Genomic DNA, 18270 nt, shown 5'->3' with positions numbered 1-18270 from the left:
TCTAGTTGTTGGAGCTCACTGTCACAGGGGACTGCTGTCATTGAATTTTTCCCAATCAACTCTCATTCGTATTTAGTACAGGTTGCTCCTGTCTATGTTTCCTGTACTACTTTGGACACACCAGGGCAAGATTCTCCTACTATTTTTAGTGGATAAGCTATTTCCAGAACTAGCTTTACATTTCTCTATTTGGTTTAGGTGAGGATATAACTTTTATTAAGGCCTGCAGGCTTGGAGCACCCCCCATTTTTTTGGCTTTTTTTTTTTTGAGTCAACCATCCCTATTTTAAATATTAAACTTTTATTCAGCAAAAGCTATACTTTCCTTTGGGAAATGTAAAAGGTTGCCTCCGTGGGAAGAATAAGGACATAAAGACCATAAAGACTCATGTTTTTTAAAAATGTTATCCATGCCCCTCCAAAGTATTCATTTAATATCTCTGATTTTGCATCAATGTTCCTCATCTAATATGAGATTCGTATTGGTAACTATCATTTTATTGGCTCTCTATCTCTGTAGTACCTATAATCCTGGACTTGAGCTGATCCTTAGCCATATCTAGAATTCAATTTCAGAAATAAATAGCTTGTCTGAACCTTTCTTGCAGTAGTGAGAATGAACGCAGAGTCACTCTGCTAGTAAGCTACATCCCTAGCCCTTTTTATTTATTTTATTTTGAGACAGTATCTCCCTAAATTGCAAAGACACAGGGATTACTGGTGTACAACACCATGCACAGCCTAAATTAACAATTTTGATAGTCTCTTTTTGGCAATTATTCAGGCATCAGACAAGTTTATTCTTATACCTGTGGCCAGCTTCCAAATTTGTTTTGGTTGGCACAACCGAAATGGTTTCAGCTGGAATAGTTTATCATTGCTCTACACGTTTTCTCAGCCCCTAGCAGGTTTGAAGAGGTCTGACACAATAGTGGATGGACGGAGTTCCAAAAGAGAGAAACACAGAAGTTGTAAACTTCTTAAGAAGTTTAAAACTGATCTTTCATAACCTCCCTCATATTCTATTGGCTAAAGCAAATCCTTTGGAAAGTGTAAATTCAAGGGCTAGAAATATGAATCCCATTTCTTGATAGGCATTAACACAAAATCACCTTGAAAACTATGTCAAATCTGTGAATATAGAAGAGAACAAAAGATCATAGCAGATTTTAAATCTACCTTAAGGATGCCAAATAAAAACAACCAATTCTTTAGTCCCTACATGTTCTGTTGTTGCCATAGTGACCAAGTGCTGAACCAGGGTTGTCCCATGCTTTTCCCTCCACCTATATTCATCCTATACCAGGAATCTTGATCATTTGTGTGATAATAACATCACCAGCTATTGCATCCCTTGTACCTTTCTTTCCAACATGGTGTTTATTTTAATAATTCTCAAATATATTGGCAACCCAATCCCAGAACCACTGGGTATGCTCTCTAGGGTTACATGTAGAAAAAACAAAAATTTCCATTGTGATTACAATCTAAGCAGGACATGGATAACACACACACACACACACACACACAAATAAAGATAATTGAGGAGAGTTTAATAAAGGAACTGTTTACAATAATGTGCTGAAACAGTAGGAGCAGTTACCATGGGAAAAATAGTTACCAACTGTTGCAATTCACTTGTACTTTCTTGAACTCTCAGGCTCAGTTGGTAGATAAACACTATTTCCATTTTACAGCTGATTACTGCTGAGAGTATTCAATTTTACCTTTACTTGAGTGTTGTGCGAATGGATGAACAACAATTTACAATCATAATAAAGTGGTCTGTTTGTTAACATTAAAAAGCACATGTTCACTCTCTTCAATTCTTTGTCATAAAAATTATCTTTAACAAAATATTCTGTGAGCTTTGGCAAATAAGCAGCATTATATAAAATAAATTGGATACTAAATTAGAAAAAAAATACTGAGTGCTTTATTTAATACCTCACTTCTCAAATCTTATATAACACACATGTACACTGGTGTGTGTAATGATTGTGACTCCATAAAGTAATATGTTCTGGTTAGAATTATACTATTAGTGCTACTGGTAATTGATTATTTCTTAACTATTGCTTATTATCCACCACAAACTTTTCTGAGCATTCCAATTAACCCCAACTAATTTATGGTTAGGTCTAGTCTTGTTTTTGAGTCTATAAAATTGGTACCTATTTTTGTTACCCAAATACTATTACAAAAAATAAGTTAGATAAAAGGGAAACTTGAGGACCAAGATGATTTTTGAAAGATTAATTATGTATGAAAGTATCTTACATGCTAACAATAATTCTTTGAAATGTTAGACTAAAGGAAAAACTATCCTAGCTCTAGCCTTAAAATTTTTGCATTGTTTTTATCATATTCATGCAAAGCTTCATGTGAATGGAAAAGATACTACATTCAATAGATAGAAGAAGAAGAAATAAAATGGGAAAAGATAGATTATTCAAATAAATAGTCCATCCTATGAGGACAAATAAAGTTTACTTGTCCCCTAAAAAGACTTATTGTGTAAGAATAAAATTGAGAAGCATAATTGACTCTATTCTTCAATGTTTTTTCATAAAGAGTTTCCTCTGTAATTTATAGAGAAAGTTATTCTTCAGGATAGGAACTTAATGAACAATTTGAATGGAAATATTCGTTGAAATGTGTTCTTTTTTATAAGTTTTGTTTTCCTCAATAAAGCCTTAATTTTCAATGATCGTGTAATTGAATCTGGAAGAAATATTGATGCTTAGTATGGTATTAATGAGAAAGTAAAAAAATATATTTTCTTTCTTATAAATATGAATTAAATCAACCTAGTTTTGCTAAAGAGTGTGGGTAGAACTTCCTTTCCTATTATACCTGATTGGTAGATATTGATATTTGGGGGCTGTAAAAGCACCATCAAAATGATTCAAAGTCTTTTAATTAAAATAGTGTGTGGTGAAGAATTGTTGAACAGGTATTATCAAAGCACCAGGAGTTTTATTTAAATAATAGGGCTAGCATGGTGGTACCTGCCTGGTATAATAGCGACTAGGGAGGCCGAGGTAAGAGGATCACCAAGTTCAAAGCAGCCTCATTTTCAAACCTGTCACTGGGAAGTCTCTAATATGTGCACCCTTGAGATGGAGTCCCACATAAAATTATATACTCTCAGTACTGAACAAGATTATTAGACAAGAGGACCATTGGCAGCTGAAATACAGTCTGTGGGAGTCTGTACAGATGATTGCCTCTACCTGAAGGAGGATATATTGTTATGATATACAAGAATTACGTAACTGCTAGGAGGACTCCTGATCCCAATCCACAGTTCTGAATAACTGGGAATTTAAATAGAAAAGGAAGATTTAATTAGACATATGATAGTCTACTGGAAAGTGTCAAGGCAAGAAAATAAACAGAAAATCGTAAGAGTTGCTCATGTCACAATCTCCAGACCTCATGAGAAAAAGGTTTCTCCAGAAGTAAAGCATATTAGTGGCAATACAGTGAGAAGTCTAAAGGATCAGGAGGAGATTGTACTGCTAGTGACTGCAGCAAAAGATTTAAAGTCTCTCAGCCCTATTTTGATATTTCAGGCCTTATGTTACTTGTGGTAGGTCTTATACTGGAAATTTATCTTCCTTTGTCTCAGTTTTCTCATTTTAAAATAAATATAGTAGCACCTCAGAATTGTTTTTTTTTCCCCATTGGTCATAGGGGTTATTGGTTCCTCCTGATTTTAATATCTGAGAGACTCAATCTGTTTCAGTGTTAATAGAAGAGGTAATTCACTAATTAGATTTTGGAGATAATGAACAGAAAATAAAGAATTTGTAAAGTCTTTCTCAGAAATTCATAGTTGATGGGATACAGTATCCTGGTGAAGCAAATACTATTTTTTTTTTCATGAAAAAAACAAAAGTACAGGAATAAATTTTGTGGAAGTCCTACAAGGAAACTGAAATATTACTCAAATGTGATACTCAAAAGAAGCCAGTGTGCACAAAAGATAGGCCAGTGGACTCTTTCACCTGTAGATTAGTCAATAAAATACACAGAAAAAAGGCCAAGAGGGGTTAAGATATTAGAAAAACAAAACAAAAAAAGACAAAATCAAATAAACAAAAATGATTTGTAATGGCCAATATAAGAAAATGGAAAATAATTATCAGTAGCTTACCTGAAGGTTCGTTTCCCTAGTAGAATTTTGTGAACTAATATTTACAGAAATGAGAAATAATGATTTGAGGTACTCACGAATCAGGAATTTACAAAATTAATAAAGATTAATAAAGTATACTTCTACAGATCATGTTTATTTTCCTTAGTTTACTTAATATACTTAATTTTTTAGGTAAAAATTTAAATCATTATCTACCTTGAATCTCTTTTAAGAACATAAGTGACTGGTAGAAACCATTTTTCTGATTAGGCTCTTATTATAGACTAAATTGATTTCTGTCCAAAATCCACATGTTGAAAACTTCCTCCCCAATGTCATTGAATTTGAAGATAGAACCTTTGATGAGTTAATTAAGTTTAAATAAATTCCCAATAATAGAGTCTTAATTTGACTTATGTTCTTATAAGAAAAGAAAGAGAAAGATGAGGTGCATAGGTACAGAGAAAAGGTCATGAGAGTATACCTCAAGCAGGAGACCATCTGCAAAACAAGGACAGAGGACTTAGGAGAAACCAAATCCTCCAGCAACTTGATTTTGGACTTCTGTCCTCCAGAACTGTGAGACACAATTGTTGTTTAGGCAACCTATCCTGGGATATTTTGTTATGGCTACCATAGAAGATAATATAAAACCTTGCATATGAAACTCAGTCATCAGCAAAATCCTCTTGCTAAACATCCACTCATATTCCACTGTGTCGATATACCACATTTTCTTTATCTATTCATCTGTTGAAGGGCACCTAGGTTGGTTCCATAAGTTATCTATTGTGAACTAAGCTATTATAAATACTGATGTGACTATGTTACTGTATTATTCTCATTTTAAGTCCTTTGAGTATAAACAGTGGAGTGGGATAACTTGGTCAAGTAGTGCTTTCATCCCAAATTTTCTTTTTTTTTTTTTTAAATAGAGAGAGAGGGGGAGAGAGAGAGAGAGAGAGAGAGAGAGAGAGAGAGAGAGAGAGAGAGAGAGAGAGAGAAAGAGAGAGAAGGAATTTTTTTTTATTATTTTATTTTTTTTTATTGTTGGTCGTTCAAAACATTACATAGTTCTTAATACATCATATTTCACAGTTTGATTCAAGCGGGTTATGAACTCCCAACTTTACCCCGTATACAGATTGCTGTATCACATCAGTTACCCTTCCATTGATTGACATATTGCCTTTCTAGTGTCTGATGTATTCTGCTGTCTGTCCTATTCTCTACCTCCCCTCTGGTAGATATTACACACATGTTGCCCCAATTTGATACTGAAAAAAAATATGAACGTGGTGTGTGAGTCTTCAGGGATAAGGCATTTGAAAACTTGCTCCTGATTTGATTAATGTATCTTTTTCCTGTAGGATTAGGCTGCTATTCTGTGTCTGCATTGAATTACAGTTAAGTGTACAACACACACTTAGAGCTCTTCTAGAGAATCCTTGAATTTAGGGGTAATCTATAGACCCCCAAAATACTTCTTTTTCCTTATCTAAAAAAAACACAATAAGGATTCATTTTCAAATTACTATAATTAGCTGAATGTGATACATGCTACTAATTGAAGAGGTTATTATATCTCTTGATATTTGACTTATTTAGAAAAAGATATAACTTTTGCAGCTGTTTCTTTCAAATTTGAAATTCTGAATACTATTTGGTAGGTAATATGGATTATATCTTACCTAAAAGTATTGGTTATTTGGAATATTATTCATAATGTCTATTACAAAAACATTTAATATGAGTGCATCTACATGCACCAAATCATACTTATCCTGTAATTAAAGTGATTCTCCTAATGGAGAGGATTGCAAATTGCAAGCTCAAAACCAGTTTCAGTAGATTAGCAAGGTATTTAGCAACTCATTGAGACCCTGACCCTAAATAAAATATAAACAAGAGCTGAGGATGAGGCTTGGTGATTAAGCACCCTTGGGTTCAATTCCTGGTACCAAAATTTAAAAAAAAAAAATGAAAAAGAAATTTCTTAATCTTAAGTGGCTTCTTTTTTTTCAGTATTTATTCAATGATTAACAATGTTACAGTAAATTTACACATAAAATGATTTTAAGACTTAACTGCTTATAGTCCTTTTTCCTCTTGATCCCTATAAAGTCTATCTTTAAAATCAGATATGGAAACCTAAAACATGAATCATATTTCTCATATAAAAATGAATACTATGAACAGTAGTCAAAAAAGGATACAGGACCATGTACATACAACTTTATTTAGTACTTAAAAACAACCAAAACAAAACAAAACAAACAAAAATTAAAAATCTCTAAACAAATTCTAATAAATAAGAGAAAGAGACAAATGCTTTTAGATAAATAAAAATGATTTGGATTCTTGAAATTGAAAATACAAACATATAAATATTGCCGCAGTCCGGCTGCAGCAAAATAACCAGGAGGTGATGAGCAACTTGTGTACATTGATACAGCAGGAGTGGGAGCCATTTATTGTAGGACAGGAGGGGTATATATACATTCCACACAGCTTATCTTAATTAACATAAACTAGATACAGCAGTCAACCAATAAGGAATCTCCACACTTAATGGCTTGCTGGCATTACTTCACAAACCACTCCCTCTGGCAAAATGCCAGGCACCATCTTGACTTGTTTATAGACTAACAAAATATGTCTTCAAATTAACTTTATGATGGAATAATAGCCAAAACACAGAGAGTCAAGGCAAGTGAAATAAATGAGAGAAATGAGGCAAATCAAATGACCCCACTGTTGCTATCGCAAACACAAGAAAGTCTGACAACTTTGTGTCACAAAGGGTTACCATTGAGAAATATAACCATCAGGTTACCAAATTATGTTCTTTGTAAGGAAAAAAACAGTAGATGTGTTAGTAATATCTCTAATATCTTCCCTTTAAGCCACTGCCACACTCATTTTTAAATCTGATGTGGAATAAACAAACACTTTCAGTTGTCAGGTTATGTTTGGTATCTACAACATCCATAGAGAAGTGTGGGCAATGAGGATAGTTTTATACAGAATTCCAGGAATTTAGGAAAATTAGATATATACAAATGCATGTACAGAAGCACACATATATTTTAAAGGATGTGTTGAAATGTTTTAAATGTGTATTTTATCCTGAACAGAAAGCATAAGTTTTGTCCAAAAATATTGAATTTTGTGTTTATTAATTCATCAATTCAGCAACACAGTGTCAGGAAATGCTAATCCTGATAAAGATAAAAAGACTATTCCCCAAAGCAACTGCAGATTTAGTTAATATATACTGACAGCGGTCAGAAAAGTACATGAGAGCAAATTGTGAAGATGATGAATCCGGGAAGGGTGAGCAGGGGTTGGTCCATTGACTTGGGAGAACTTTTCTTTTCCATGTGCATTGATTGATCTGCAGGTTTTTCTTTTCCTCAAGTATTTCTGACTTGATGAATCCATTTCTAAACCCCCTATCCTTCTAATGGCTTTTGCCCACTGTGCAAGTATGCACACACAGGTCCCTCCACTCACTTACTTCTGAAATGAGATTTTATTCCACATCAGCTTGTCTGAAAGAATTTTTCCACAGTTAATCTGTAAAGTATTTCAATATTCAGAAAAAATACAAATCTATGTAAACATGTTAATCTGTGAGCTATATTTTTTTGTTTATCACAAACCTATATTTTCACATAAAATTGCAATATTTGTGTGTATATTTGTCACATCTTATGGAATTTTTTTGAATTGAGTGACTGGAATAATTTTTAAGACGCATGAATATTGTAAATGTATTTATCATTTAAAATACTAGAAATTAATAGGTTTGTTAACAAGTCATGAAAGTGCCAGTAATCACAGATATTTTTTAAACATTAAGAGGTAAGTTTCACTTTACATAATTAATTAATTATAACATAAAGTCAATAATTAATATAGTAAGTATTTACTTTAAGATATTTAAATTTGCCAAAGTCTCACATTTTATTATGATTAGGCTTTGGAAAACACTTCACAAAGAATTACATGTAATTTAAAGTCAAATTTTTAAAAATGTTTGCACAAACATTTTAGGAAAATATTCTTCCATTTATTTGAACCTAACCTTAGTTCAAAAAATTGCTTCAAGGATTTTCCTTCTCTTTCCTAAACTGGTTAACTTTCATTACTTTAGTTTAAAATCTACTCTGATTCTGAGAAATATGAAAATATTCAAGTGTTTTCAAGTACTTCTCTGAAGATTTTAATCACCATTTGAAAGGGCATTGCATGAGTGCCTGATGCCACATTGCCCAACAGGGGAGTTAACTCAGTCAAGTGTGAGGTTGGTCTCCCACATATTCCCCCTTTCTTAATATATAAAAAAGTAACTGGTAAATTTTGTCTTTCAGTCACTGGATTCTTGATCTGAGGTCATCATGAACTGCTATTGAAACACAAAAGGAATTAGTAGAAAACATATCATTTTAATAACACAATTAACTTGGAAGATCCAGGTTATTATTATTTTTTTTGCCAAAAACTCATCAGAAGATTCTTAATCTTTTCCAAATTTTATTGGGAGGCATTGTGTTTGCAATTTCTTAGCTGCTGAGTTATTTGCTACAAAGAGTACAAAAAGAAATATCTGAACACTTTCTTGACAAGAAACTACAAAGATATCAGTGTATTTGGTCAATGTAAAACAGCCTCAAGAGTATTTTTTTTCCTCTCTGGTGTTCCTTATATTTATGATTTTCAGTTCTAAAGATAAAAAAGATAAGCCAAGATCTTTCTTTATTCCAAGTATTAGGGAAAAATATATTAAATGCTAACAACTACTAGTGTAAGACATGACATTAGTCATCTTTTTTTAGCTCTTAAAATTAAAAGTTCAGAATGTCACAGGATTTGCTAAGAATTGGAGTTTATATTGGGCAGAGGTCTTATAGTGGACCATAATCATGGACACTCCATTATACAATCAAAAATTTGCAGAGAAAATCCTACACACTAGAGATTTTATGAGGACTTAAAGGAAATTAATTAAAAGGGAAGAAATTTGTCTTCCTTATCAATTCAGCCTGTATTTTCCTATTTATGAATTTCTAAGCCTTTTAACATTTTCCTAATAATTGCTGTTTCTTTTTTTTTAAAATTTTTTTTCCAACTCAATATGTGCTTAAATATTTAGTAAATGCAAGGCAGGCATTGGGAAGTTAGGTTGTGTTATCTCTTTACTTTTCTTCCTGCAATTTCATAAGATGTTTGCACTGTTTGTGTCTTAATTCTCATAACAGTTTCCTAACTATTGCTTTATTTTTCTTTATTACTGTTTTGGTTTGACGTTTGCTTTCAAACTTCAATTCATAGTATTCTCATTCTCTCTCTCTCTCTCTCTCTCTCTCTCTCTCTCTCTCTCTCTCTCTCTTCTTTCTTTTTGGTACCAGGGATTGAACCCAAGGCACCTAACTGCTGAGACACATCCCCAGCCCTTTTTTGTGTGTGTGTTTTACTTAGAGGCAGTGTCTTACTGAGTTGCTTAGGGCCTGGCTAGATTGCTGAGGTTTGAACTCATGATCATCCTGTCTCAACCACTGCAGCCCAGTCTCAGGGATAACAGGTGTGTGCCACCACACCCAGCTTAATCATATTCTCATAGGACAAAAGAAAGATCAGATGAGTTTTAGATATTCAGCTTTCTTTACTGATTAATTATATTTCCTTAGGTACAAGTATAAATTTAAAACAAAACGTGTTTGCTTTTAAATATGTAAAGCTGTTTTGTAGATATTAGCCTCCTGCCAAAATATTTATTTCAAGAATGTTAAGTAGGGACAGCCTTGATCTGTTTGACAATATTACTTGTTATGTAATTTCCATAGCAAATAAAGACTTTAAATTACATATTTAATACAGCCCACATTTCCTAAGGGTGAGAGAGAAAACAGATTAAACATGATGCATGAATTACTATAACTCCTCATTTTTCATTGATGATGAGAAAGCTATAAAATCATTGATGATACCAAAGCAAAAATTACTCATAAGTGAAAATATTTACTTATTTATTGTTTTATACTAAATTCCAGTTAAATAAACATTATTATCAAATCTATTTTTGTGTACCAGAAATTGTCAGCATTCAATCTTAATATCAAAAGAGAAGTTTTCATCATCTGTTTTCACTACTGGTTTGCAACTTCAGGAATGTAGTTAGTATTTATATAAAAGAATTTTAAATTCGTTTAATATTTTTCCTTATCAGAGTTATTACTTCACAATAGTATAAATCACTTATAATAATTTATGATAAATTACCCACAAATACATTTTAATAATAAGTAATTTTAAGACATAAATAAGTATACAATCTTTACAAGAACTTTCCCTCACCCTCAAAATTAAGCTTTCATCTTCAATATAACTATAGTATTTTATCTTCGTATTTTTATCATGAATGTAATATTTAATTAAAATTCTTTACATGTTAACAAAATTATCATAATCTATCCTGTCAGATTCATAATTTTTACTGATAATTGAATCATTTGATCTTTTCAGATCTTTAGTACTATTATTCTTCATGTATACCAATAGAAAAGTGTTAAGAAAGATGCAATCATAAATATTCAATTTGAATTATTAAAAAATAAAAATATTTTGAATAAGTATTTCAAATCGGTAGTTTCACTATACAAACTTAGAGTCCAATGTGTATTTCTTTTTAAGTGTTTTTATTAGAGCATTATATTTATACATGATAGAGATTCATTTTGACCTATTCCTAAAATAGTTGTTTCCATTTTGATTCCCAGTGCTCCCCCTTTTACTACACTCTTTCCTGACCCCATCCCTTCCTTCTACTCTGGTATTCTTCCTTCCATTTATTTACTTTTCTAAATTGGTGCTTTAGAATTATATTAAAAAGTTGGTTGATTGTGATACATGCACATAACATCATTTGATCAATTTCTTTCCATTTTTCCTCCCCTTTCTCGACTTCATTGTTTCTTCTATTCTTATGAGATTCTCCTTTTCTTATTCCTTATTTCTCTCTGGCTTCCACATTTGACAGAAAATATTTTACTCTTATCTTTCTAGGTCTGGTTTATTTGACTTAACATGATGTTCTCAAGTCCCAACCATTTACCAGCAAATAAAATTATTTCATTATTTCTAATAGATGATTAGAAATGCATTATATAGAGATATCACGTTCTCTTTACCCATTTATCTGCTGAAGGATTTCATAACTACATTATTGTGAACTATGCTGCCATAAACAGCACAGTTTATATAGTTTTATACAGATTGTCATGATAGTATGCTGATTTTAGCTCTTTAGGATAAGTACCATGGAGCAGAATAGCTAGGTCATGCCATGGTTCTATTTCTACATTTTAAGGAACCTCCAGACTGATTTATATAGTGATTGTACTATTTTACAATCCCACCAACAATGTTTAAGTGTTTCGATCTCCCCACATCCTCATCAGCATTTATTATTATTTTTATTTTTGATTTTGCCATTCTGATTAGGTTGATATAAAATTTCAGTATAGTTTTGATTTGTATTTCCATGATTGATAAGTATATTGAACACTTTCTCATATGTTTTGGCCATTTGCATTTATTCTTCTGAGAGATATATGTTTAGTCTATTTGCCTATTTATTGATAGATTGTGTAACTTGTGGTTTTTTGGTGTTATGATTTTTGATTTCTTCATATTTTCTGGATATGAATCCTCTGTCAGAGGAGTAACTGGCACAGATTTTCTCTTATTATGAAGATTCTCTTTTCACACTCTTAATTATTGCTTTTGCTGTACAGAAGTTTTTAAATTTGATGCTATCCCATTTATTTACTCGTTCTTGATTTGATGTCTTGATATATAAAAGTTTATTTCAACCTAAAATATATCACTATTGATGTATCTTTTTTTCAATACTCAGTGACCCAATCAGTGAACTGATTATTATGTAAAACACAGTTATAAATACATGACTTCCTTCATCAGTTTTGAAACTAATATTTTTGTGTTAGAGATGATGACAATTGATTGTGACTATCAAAACAATGTCTTAGTACATAATAAAAATTAGTTCCTTAAATAACATCAAATTACGTATAAAAAAGTGAATATCTAGCTAATTCACCTTCCACTGTATCATGTTTTATAGCTCTGGTTTTCCTGGGCATGTGCCATCAAACCTGAATCTTATCATTAGAACGTACATCACCTCAGTGATTTTAGTAATATTAATATTCTCATAGTATCAGATGAGTCAGCTTTCTGTTACTGTGACACAAATAGGAAAGGTTTGTTGGGACTCACAGTGTTGAAGGTTTCATCCATAGCTGGACTTATGGCAGCACATCATGGCAGAAGCATGCGGTCAGGGAAAAAATAACACTTATCTCATGGCCAGGAAGAAAACGAAATAGAGAATAACCTGGGGTTTCACAATCCCTTTCTAGAGCATGTCTCCAGTTACCCAAAGATATCCCACTAGACCCATCTCTTGGAGTTTCTGCCACCTGTCAATAGTACCAAGATGGAGACCATGACTTCACCTCATGGGAGACAATTAAGATCCAAACAAGAGTAATGCATTTTCTTTTTCTCCAAAGATGTTGCTTTGGCCATAAATGGCAAGTAAATGTGGAACATTTAGATTACAAGATCAGACAATTAATGACAACTTTATAGTATCTAAAATATTTTAAACAGTATTTGCTGTACTTCAAATTCAAGTCTGTTGGCTCACACATCCTTTTGGTAGATTTGTACTTGTGACAGAGTGCAGCAGCATGATGCAGTTCTAAAGAAGCCTTTGGATTTACTGTTTTTCATTCCATGCTAATCAAATAGAATTAAAGGGAAAAAATCAGCAAGGTGGTATACAATTGAATTGAAAGTCTTTAATCTTTAATAAAGTAGTCTAATATACTGTTACAATTGCAAAAAAAAATGTGGATTCCTTATGACATTCTTCTTCTATAGGCAACAAAGCAATTTCCCCACATGTCAATAGACTTCACTGTATAATTACAAGCGGTGATTTGTTCAGCACAGGGATGCTGCTCTGCCTGTGTAGGATTAGGCAGAAGATAATAAGCAGGTACATGAAGAAAGCACAAGAGATATTTGCTCCTTCAGAAAAGAACAAGTGAGAATCTATCAACTCACCTTGTATTTTTGTATGGTTTACTTGTTATAAAACGTTAAACTTATCCATTATTTGCTATTGTATTTGAATTTATGTGAAAATTAACACTAAATGCTTTACTATCTAAAACTTGTCATATTACTTTTTTATCAATAAATATTTTTAAGATTATAATAATTATGAAACATTAAAGTGTATTTAAAAACAAAGTAATCCTTCTCTGTTCCAAAATTTTCAATCAAAGTAAGAAGCCCAATTTACCCCTTACTGGCACCATAATAAGATTTCCAAAATGCAAATCTAACTCAGATTGAGAAAACCAGCTGTGAAAGTGTGTTGTGTTGACAGACACTGTGATTTTAGCAATGTAATTTAGTGCTGTTCAGCTTTAGTGACCTTTTAAAGACTAAAATAAAAACATTATTTTCTGTGGTTGGAATCATTTTACCTGCTTCAGCTCTTATATTTTAAATTATAAACACTTCAAAACAAAGGAAGTCAGTGGGAATACAAGGTGAAAGAAAAATTTAATAATTATAGAACAGACTGCCATAACCCATATTATAGTGATTTGCCAAGATGAAGAAAGAGCCAAAGCCATATCACCTACTTTCTTGTTGTTGTATAAGTGTTTAATTTACTTGTATTTTAAAATATATTTGCTAAGAGCAGTGCAAAATTTTTCATACATCTCTCTTATTTTACTTTATTTATTTTAGTTTTAGTTTTTTAAATGTTTTTATTGGTACTTAATAGTAATACATAATAGTGGATTCATTTCAACATATTCAGAGATGTATATAACATTTTTTTCCCATTTAAGTCCCATTTCTCTCTCCTTATTCCTACCCCTAACCCCCTCCTTACTCTCTGGTTTTTCTTCACTTTATTATTTTTTAATTGATGCATTACAGTCATACATAAAAGTACAATTCATTATGATCTATACATACATACATATAGCATAATTTGGTCAATTTCATCCTGAATTCTCTACACTTTTCCATCCTACCTTTTTCCCCCTCAATCCTATTCTACTCCACTGAACTACCTTCTATTTTTAAAAGATCTTTCTTTTCATCCTAATTTCTCTACCTTTGTCATATTGAGGGAAAACATTTGATCCTTCACATTCTGGGTCTTGCTTATTTCACTTAGCATGATGTTCTCCAGTTCTATCCATTCACGAGCAAATTACAAAACCTCATTCTTTCTTATAGCTGGGTAAAATCCCATTGTACATTTATACTCCATTTTCTTCTTTCATTCTTCTCCTGACAGACACTTAGGCTTATTCTATAACTTAAATTTTGCTGCTATAAATATTAGTATGCCTGTATCAATACAGTGTGCTGAATTTAATTCTTCTGGATATATATCAAGGAGTAGGATATCTGGGGCATATGGTGGTTCCATTCTTAGTCTTCTGAAGAATCTCCATGCTGATTTCCAAAGTGATTGTACTAATTTAAGTTTCATCAACAACATGTGTTCCTTTTACACCACATGCTTACAAGCAATTGTTGTTACTTGTGTTCTTGATTCCCACAATACCTGGACTGAGATGAAATCTGATTGTAGTTTTGATATGAAATTCTTTGATTTATAAAGATGTTGAGTATTTTTACTATATTTGATGACCATCTACAATTCTCCTTTTGAGAATGTCCATATAGTTCATTTGTCCACTTATCGTTTCAGTATTTTGTTTATTTTGTGGGGGTTTTTTGTTGGTTTTTTTATAAATTCTAGATATCAATCCCCTGTCCAAATGTAGCTGGCAAATATTTTTCTCTCACTCTGTAGGCTCTTTTCATATTCTCAATTTTTTAATTTGCTTCACAAAAGCTTTATAATTTTAGGTGGTATTAATTATTGATTCGTGTTTGTATTTCTTAAGATTTAGGAGTCTTAATGAGGAGGTTGTTATTTGCATCAACATTTTGTACTTTTTTTTTCCCTAACAATTGCAGTGTTTCTGATCTAATCCTTAAGTCTTTGTTCCAGTTTGTGTTGATATTTGTGTTGGGCTGGATGTAGGGATCTATTTTCATTTTTCTATATATGAATATTCAATTTTCCTAGCAGCATTTACTTAAAAATTTATCTAAATAAATTGGAAAATCTAAAAAAATAACTGAAAATTTTCTAGACACATATGACCTATCCTATAGAAAACCTAAACAGACCGATATTAAGCAATGAACTTGAAGCAATAATAAAAAGCCTTCCAACAAAGAAAAGCCCAGAACCAAATGGATACCTAATTGAGTTCTACTAGAACTTTAAAAAGGATCTAATGACAATCCTCCTAAAATTGTCCTGTAAGATAAAAAGTGAAAGAACATTCCCAAACTTAGTCTATGAAACCAGAATCACCCTGATACCAAAACCAGAGAAGGACACATCAAGGAAACTACAGGCCAATATCCGTCATGAACATAGACACAAAAATCCTTAATAAAATATTAACAATACACATTTAAACCATAATGAGAAGATTGTACAGAATGATCAAGTTGTTTTCATATATTCTTCCTAAAAAGAGAATATAGAGACTGGAGTTGTGGCTAGAGAAAAGAGAATAGAGCTATAAAGGTGAGTCAGTGTATCTGGGTCTATTTCTATTTGTACTACTTGTTAGATTAAATTACCCTTGATCCAATTAGTAGTTATGTAAATCAGTTTTGCCTCTGTTTCCTGATCTTGAATGTGGAATTTTCATATTCCTAGTTCATGTGATTGTTCACAAAGCTAAGTAAAACATCTAAAATATTTCATTACCAAACACATATTAAATGTATTGTATAGATTCATTTATTTTTTCTCACCAATTGTTATAAAATAAGTCATGAATACATATTTTATGCACATACTGAAGTAATTTTGCTTGTACAATTTTAATAATTTTTAGCAGTCATGAATATAATTTTAATAATTTTTAGCAATCATGAGTTACCTACTTGGACAACTGAATTTTTCTGACATTAATGAATTGGTTAGTTTAAAAATAAAGATTTTGATATTACAGAGCTATATTGATGGTTGTATATTTTAATCCTGTGGTAGGGACCCCAATACATTGGAACAATCATCAGGAAAAATGTCAAAATATAAATTTTAAACAGATAAGATTATTTCCTGTAACATTGCATTCTGTCAGTAAATTCATTTCATGTCTCTTCTTGTCATAAGCACCTAAACTTTTTCTCTCCTGTGACTCACACTGTTAGTTCAGTGCCAGATAAAAGTCACAGTTTTGCTTTATCACTTGAAAAAACATTGAGATGTAAAAACAACAGTGTCTCATGAGATGGCTGTCTTTTATACTATGCCAAGAAGATTAAGACTTCATGTTTATGATAAGTAAGTATAGATTTGGGGACTGTATTTTTAGAATATGTGTGGTGAAAAAGCCAATTAACAATTCTGTAAACTCACACATGTTTGCATAGTTTCCTAGAGTGAAAGATTTCTTTATTGATTAAAAACCAATGTGAATATAACAATAACCCTAATTAAAAAATTACTCTTGATATTAAACTAGTTTTTAAAAAGAGTAAAATAATAGAAAGTAAAACAAAATAATATTTTTCACTTATATTAGGATAGTAATCATAAATTAAATGTGGATTTATCCTATGCCATCTGTTATAGGATTTTGAGGTTCTTAAGCATTAAACTGTGGTATTTAATTAAATCTTTTCTTTAACATTAAGGTTTTGTACTATTCCAAATTACTTTCCAAATAAAACAATATATACTATATTAAAAATATTTGAGTCTTATACTCCCAGAAAGATGAGATTTTTGTACATTAAATGCAGTAAAAATTATGGAATGTAAATGTAAAATAAATTAAGATTCTGATAGCATAGCAAAAAAATGCAAAGAGCTCAAGCTCTGAGGACCTGAATAATGGCCCAATAGTGAAATCTCTGTGTATTCTTTATGCCTCTTATATCCCAGAGTAGGTAGGTACTCAGGATCTCACAACTGGCAACTAAAAAGCACTCAAAAACAATGCCCCAAGAAAATGGAGTTCTCTCTAGCTCAACAACCAGAAAAGGGGCCGCCTATTGAATCAGAAAACATCCTGATAATTCTTAATATTTTGCAGATAAAAATCACAAACAAAACTGTGATCCCACCCTCTTCTTGCCAGCAAAGGAAGAATGGAAATCTTAGAGCCTTCCACTTTCTAGCTTGTCAAAAGCTGTCCCTGTGATGCCAAGGAAGACCAAGTTTGGAGATGGGATTTTCGTTCTTCAGTGCTGTGGTAAGGAGGTCTCCCTTCACCAGGTGTTAATGAAGGATGGGTGGGTAAACTGCACCCCATTCCTATCAGTGACGATGCCACCAGATGACAATATTCCACACCCATTCCCCAATGGAAGGATGTCAGAGTAGCTGGAAGAATCACAGGACCTTCAGCACCTTTCTGTGGCAGGGTCCATGCCCCTTTGCTATGTCATTGAGCCCACATGGAAGCAGGTACATGTTGCATTCCTCACAACAGGAAAAATACAGATGGAAGCTTAATAGAATAAACATGACCTCTCAACCCTGCTTGGCAATAGGAAGGAGCTCCATTTTGCCAATGAGGCCAAGTAGAAGCCAAGTAGAGAACTTAGGTTATGGAGGTCAAATGGAGAGTTTCACCTAAGCCAGGAGGCAACAAATCCTTCAGCAAATATACTTATGCTAGAGGAGGCCTTCCAAAACACAAGATTTAAGAATCTAGGATCTCATAACGTAGTAGGCAAGGAAGTCCAGATTATAGTCTAAATAATGTCAAAAAGAAAGAGCTCACTTGAACAAGAAAGACAATGAATGGTTCTCTGAGATGACAAAGATATTAGAATTATCTCACAATGAATTGGAAATAACCATCATCAAAAGCTTCAGTGAGCAATTAGAAAGATATTTTCAAAGCAAAGAAAACCTCCCAAAAGCAAATAAGAAAAACAAAAAAAAAAACAAAACA

The sequence above is a fragment of the Ictidomys tridecemlineatus genome, chromosome 7 (assembly GCF_052094955.1).
Source record: "Ictidomys tridecemlineatus isolate mIctTri1 chromosome 7, mIctTri1.hap1, whole genome shotgun sequence".
Taxonomy (NCBI): domain Eukaryota; kingdom Metazoa; phylum Chordata; class Mammalia; order Rodentia; family Sciuridae; genus Ictidomys; species Ictidomys tridecemlineatus.
The sequence above is the reverse complement of the archived record's forward strand: the minus strand, read 5'-3'. Positions refer to the sequence as shown.